Genomic DNA, 6,582 nt, shown 5'->3' with positions numbered 1-6,582 from the left:
GGGCTTGGAGGATCGTATCGTTAAGGAGCGACCACTCTTCTTGGACACCTGGCTCCCCTCCCCTCCGGGACCTCAGTGCTTCCCCAGCTATTCCCCTTAGCTCATTGAAGTCCGCCCTCCTGAAATCTAGGGCTGCTGCCTTGCTGCAGGCCTTTACCACCTTGCACTGGATGGTGAATCCCAGCAGGCGATGATCGCTGTCACCCAGGTGGTCGAGCACCCGCAGACCCCTCACCAGGTCGTCGCCGGTGGCCAGCACCAGGTCCAACAAGGCATCTCCCGTGGTGGGGCTGTGCACCTCCTGGCTCAGATGGAGGTCCTGCATTCTGGCTAGGAACCTACGTGAGTGGTCAGACTTGGCTGATTGCTCTTCCCAGCAGATGTCTGGAAGGTTCAGGTGGCTGTACAAGTAGTTGAAAAGCCACTCGGATCATAGTTATCAACTGTTTAGCTCAGTGACTTGGATGATGGAACAGAGTGTGCATCTATAAAACTTAAGAAGGCAAGGCAGAATTACATCTTATCAACTAACTGGTTCAGAGAAGCCTAAGTTTTCATAGGCAACAGCATGCCATGTTAGACGCATGTTTTTCCAGAGGGGTCCATCTTCCCCTGCACTGCTCTGAGCCCATTGCTGCAGCCAGACATGGACCTCAAGAACAGCAGCCCTGGATCTCAGTGCTCTTATTTCTTACTGGTGACTGGCTTCTGTTCTCGCAGCTAATCTGGCTTTGCAGCTGGCCAGGGTGCAAACAGTCATTTCTGATTTTAACAGAGTGTGCTAGCTTCCCGGGTTTGACAGCTTTTCCCGGACAAGTGGTAACTATAACTAGCAAAACCATGGCCCACAGCTAACCTTTCACCCTGCAATCAGTTTGCAGCTCTGAGAAACTCAAGCAAGCAACAAAGTCTCCTTATCAAAGAAAACATAGTGAGTTTTGAAACAAAACAATGTGTAGTCAAATGTGGGCAGCTCTGCTGACTTATTCCAGCACTTTACATGGGCACGTTGCCCAAGGCAGTGTAATATGATCCACCTTACCTTTTGTCCTGATCAAGATGCTAACAAATAATCATGTTGTTTGATCTTCCCATAGACAAAGTACCCTCAGATCTCTTATTTTCCCATTTACAGATTAGGGAAAAGGTCTTTCAGCAAACGCTGTGATGGATAGTCACACAGACGGTTCTGGTTTAATTTGCAGGGATTACAATCATCCCCAATAATATGCTTTAATATGAGTGATTTAGTTTAGGATCATATCAAGTGGAAGGTTCCTTGGGTGTCATGTCACTGACAGAGATAACTCGACATCAACTGTCCAATTGCTGGGGCTATACTCAAAATTCTTAATGGATCTCTTAATTGGCAGTCTACGTTCCAGTGTCTAGACTCAAGATGTCTTCAAAAAAGGTCTTCAAATGTTTCTACCTTTTGCACTGTGGCTGACTACTTTTCATTAAACTGTCAAATCATTTTGAAGGTTGTTATTTACTAGAACTGAATTTGGGGTTTGTCATGTCAGTGGGCAGAGCTGACTGGAGAGAATTTAATTATTCATTAGGGCAAGGAAGATATTAGTTAAAATGGTACAGCTGTTGTTTAAATTTCAAACAAGAAACAGCGCTTGGAAAGAAGTGTTGTGAATGGCTTGGAAAAAATAGTTTTGGTCATCTTATACCAGGGTGCATGGTTCCTTTTTCCCTTCAGGAAAAAATGTCACTGCCTTTTTTTTGTATATGCCAACAAGATTTTAACCACTTCCTAATGGAGCAGATTAGCTACAGTATTTGGGCATGAAGTTTGATATTTTGTCTTCCTGATCTTGAAATAGATTCTACTGTCATGTAAAAGGAGATATTTTCCAACTCACTCCCCTGGGCTGCATAGTAAATACCTTTAGGAAACAGTTACATGGGATAGCCTACACTCCCGTCACGTCTACTCAGCGTGATCTTTCTGTGCATATTGATTGTTTGTTTTCACTGCAAGAGCCCTGAGTTTCCACTTTGTACTTAGCAGCGTCCGATTTTTCAGCCACATCATATTATTCTATTGCAGTCTTAGTAAAGAGAATTTTAAAAATGCCAACATGTAATAATTGGCACTTCACTCCGAGCATCTCAAAGCTCTTCATGAATATCAGTGACTCAAAAAACATAAATCACCCAGAGGAGGAGTTTTGACTCCCACAAACTTCACCAGACTAGGATATCACCCAATCGAAAAAGAGCTAAGAATCCATTTTTATTACCAAGGTTGAGGGTTAGTTCATTGCAAGATTCATGTGAGATGAATTGTATTCCTAATGTCTGGTTATCTTTAATGAATTACTTCAGTGTTCCTAGCTGTGACTGCAGAACAGTTGTCATTAAGCAAATCAGAAGACTTGAGTGAAGCGGAATACAATCAAGAGCTTCTGGCCCCTATAAAAGTCAATGGAAGCTATTCATTTCCTGAGGCAGCAGAACAAGGCCTTTGGTATGCAAGACATGTGTACATTCCTAGAGGTTTATGAAAGGTCTCTGTATTTCCTGCCTCTAGAGGGCCCCCTGTTACCTTTTGGCAAAAAGATCTATTAAAAAATGTTCTGAAAAGGCTTTTGGCAGCACCCACTGGCAAAGGCTATTAAAAAAGCACTCACGACCAGAGTTGCTTTCATTTTTTTTTTCTGCCTTTCAGTATGTTACTGGAATCTTGAATGGAAAATGTTTCCCTACAACACTAATACCTTCCTGCCTGCATGGAGTGTTGTGCTAAGACTACTAGTGAGGACAGTGATCCTGGCATCAATGCTTTTTCATAAAAGGTAGACAGAAACAACCCAGTAGTTTCCACCCAACAGCTAGAACTGGGTTCTGTAATGCATTCTAAAACATTGCCAAACCAGTTCAATATCCTGTTTCTGGCAACAGGGAAAGCTTCAGAGGTTTTCCTTCTTTTTCAGGAAACCCCACAGATGGCAGGTAGGGTGATAACTTGCCATCGGACCAAATTTTTTCCAGCTATTAATTAAAGTTTGGTTTAAAACCTGGAGTGTTCGGCTCATACTCTGTTTCAAAGCTGTTGGTTATCTTTCAGCGGTCCCTCTTAGCTCTAGATGTCACCTACCTTCCCCTCCAAATCCAACTTTGAATCTTACCTTGCTCCTTGTTTGAGGTAGGGTTCCAGAAATGGGCACTCCTTTCTTATGGGGTCATTGATTGTGACTCAGTAGATCAGGCTGAATCCCATGTTCACTCAGAGCATGGGTTTAGCCTCTTAATTTCATACTGAGGAAAGACAACACATCTTCCACAGATGTATGACACTATCTGAGGTACAGAATGATATTTTTTGAGCATTTACAAATAAACCCCTTAATTATTTCTTGAATTAAAAACTGGGTCCTCAAAGAAAGTAGGATCCTCCATCAGTTTGGGTAAAAAAGAAGAGACTAGATTAACAATGGAATAAAAGAATCTTCATACTTTGTATATAATTAAAGACAATTGAAATCTTACACAAAGCTTATGCCTGAAAAAAAAAGATATACTTAAGCTAAGTTTTTAATGATGGATCTTCTTGTTATTTTCTATTTAGTCTATAGACAGGCTCAGGTAAATTAAAGTGGGGTCATTGTGATATCAGAGGTAATTCAGTCAGTCTCAACCCTTTTTCTCAATAGTATGCAACTCTCCATTTGTTGGAATGACTTTGGTACGGGGAAGATTGGACACTTGTTTTCTTTGACAGATTAACTGGTCCAATAATTACTACTTAGAGGTTCTGTTTGCATACTAGTTCACACATCAGTGCTTGAAAGGATCCCTTGGGTACTGCTATGTCATATTGGAGAAGGTGAGAAAGGAAAGCAGAGGGAGTCTGGGATTATCTCTGCTTGCCCTCCCTTCATTAATGGTCACCATTAATACTACCTTCTAAACCAATAACATTTGCAAATAAGGGAAGGACCAAATTCACTAATGCACTGCAGGTGCTGTAGCATGTCAGCAAAGCTGGCCTTAAGAAATGTCTTGGCATGCACTCATTCCTTCAAAATGTTAGAAATATCATGTGGTATGTATTAGGATTTTCATTGTGTGTCTTGTTTAGTGTCCATGCATTATTTTGTTAATGACTTTTAAAAGCTAAGGTAATTCCAAGACAAGATAATGTTAAATGAAATTAAAACTGGAAGTATACATCAGCAACAAAGGGTAAAAAAACAAAAACCCAACAACAATAGGGCTGTTGAAATTGTTCCAAAAGCAAATGTTGAAAACCCAGAAAATTCAGAATGAAGGTTATACTTAAGTTCCAATATGTTACACTGTTAAGGAACCCAAAAGACTTTTACTTTACCCTGTAGTGATGTATAGTATACTGGTTACAATTAAGGTATTTAAATGTTTGTAGTCCTATATCAGTGTCTTTAAAAACAAATTAATCTAGATTTTGTCTGGGCCCCTGGCAGACAGTAATCATGCGATAGGATCTGAGGAGTTTTATTCTAGATCCCCCAAAAAAGGTCATCCTACCATGCTAGACATCCAGGATCTAGTATGGTAGGAAGTATGGCAGTTGGGATCTGGGATAAAGTTCTTCAGATCCCACGATGTGTCTGCTCAATATAGGCAGCTGGGAACCTATATGTGTTGCATGTACAGCTGGCTAGACATGTGCTGGGAGTAGGGGTCAGGAAGCTCCATGTAACTTATTCAAATTAAAGTACTATGTAAGCCAGCCACAAAGTTCCATGTTTCATCTTTGTGGCTGGTTTGCCATTTTTATTGTATGATTGATTGATTGAACATGTGGCATGCTATCTGCACTTCTTTCTTGAGGGTTAGCACTGTGTGAGGTCTTAACTATCTTAAATGTGCATATATTTCTTTAATATGCTTATTTTTTTTAGTTTAACCTTAATTCTAACCATCCTAGTTTTGTCATGCTTGCTTTTGAGATAATTACAGCATCCTGTTACATTATTTACCCTGATATTAGTAATATGCATTGTCAAATTTAACTTACTGTAATGTAGTTTTTGTTTGGAAAGTCTAGATAGAGAAGCAAAGAGCTAGGTAAGATTAAGCATTCAAAGACTTGAGGAACCTTTCTTAATCTAGTTTGGAAAAAGTGAATGAGAAAATCTATTGAAAATACCAGTGGAAGAAGTGCTCTTAAGCTTCCCCGATTTTGTTTTCTCCCATCTTGCTAGTTTGCTTTATAGTGGAAGGATATATTGCATAAGTGTGTGCACCCTCAAAAAATTATTTTCTAACATTTTGGTTTTTAATGAAATTTAAAATCAATGAGCTCTTCTCTAAAAGCAATCAGCTGAGCCAGGATGTGCATTAGTAAGCTAATGGTGAGTGTTCTGTATAGCTGAATGCGCTGTCCTTTAGACACTCTCTAGGAGTCGCCTCACTTGGAGCACTTAATATTAGCTCTGCCAAAGCACTCTGTATCCTCCCGTTGCTTCCTTTGGGAGACTGCTTCATAGACTAATAGATCTTACTGTCAGGAAGTATTTCCTGCAATTCAGCTTTCATGTTGCCATTCTCAATTTAATCCCATTATAGATAACTGTAGCTTCTTGTGCCACTCTAAAAATTTATGCACTATATTACTTCATAAGTGGGAGAGAATCACTCCATTTTGCACTCCTCAGTTAAAAATCTACTAGAACTCAGTTTTCAGTGACTGTCCCATGGGAATATTTAATGTCTTTTAGACCTCCCAGGGTTGCTCTATGGCAGGGAGATTGGGAGCTGACTAGCATACATCCAGCGATAAATAAAACTACTGGAGCTTGGAATGCATCAGTGATCCATGTACGCATCTCTGACATGCACAAAAGCTGGTAGCTAGTGAAAATGGAGCCAAGCTTCCAAGAGCTCACAGGAAGATATGAAGCTACACAATACATTAGTTGAGATGTCATGGGGAGATGGACTAGGGAAGAGTAAAAAAGACCTCCAGGGCTGCTGCTTGCAGTGAAAAGCTTCTAGAATGTAACCACACAAAAAGAGCCAGCAAGCTGCCTGGCTTGGGGTGGTGATGTCTGCTACAGTCGAAACTCCCACCAACTGTAGAGAGGTGTGTACACAGGAAAGAGCCACAGAGAGTGTTTCACAGGGATCTGTTGTTTGGTGTCTCGAATTATATCTGTGTTGTTGGCTACCATCTACTCAAAGGGGGTTAACCTTTCAGACTTGCTTTCAGATATTTTGCCTGTTCTCATCTCTCCCACCTGTACTTGTAGACCTAGGGTGAGCAATTATTTGGGCTAGAAGGCCACTTAGAGCTTTGGTGATTTGTTGAGCGCCAGGGGGGTGGGGACCAAGGAGATATCAGCTGATCCTATCTGACCCACCAGCTGCTGCCCGGAGCCTAAGGAGGGAGGGCTGCACCCCACACTGCTCTCCTCTGCTCTGCCACAGCTGGGGCTGGGCCGTGCAACACACAGACTCCTCTGTCCCCCAGCATCCATCCTTTCCCCTCCCCCCCACCAATTTCCTGTTGGCACTGTACAGTCCTGGCACCATGGCAGCCAGCAGCCAGACCTGCACGGGACAAGGCACGATGCAGTGTGCTGA

This window comes from Crocodylus porosus, unplaced genomic scaffold, assembly GCF_001723895.1.
Source record: "Crocodylus porosus isolate Cpor-Errol unplaced genomic scaffold, CroPor_comp1, whole genome shotgun sequence".
Lineage (NCBI taxonomy): Eukaryota > Metazoa > Chordata > Crocodylia > Crocodylidae > Crocodylus > Crocodylus porosus.
The sequence above is the reverse complement of the archived record's forward strand: the minus strand, read 5'-3'. Positions refer to the sequence as shown.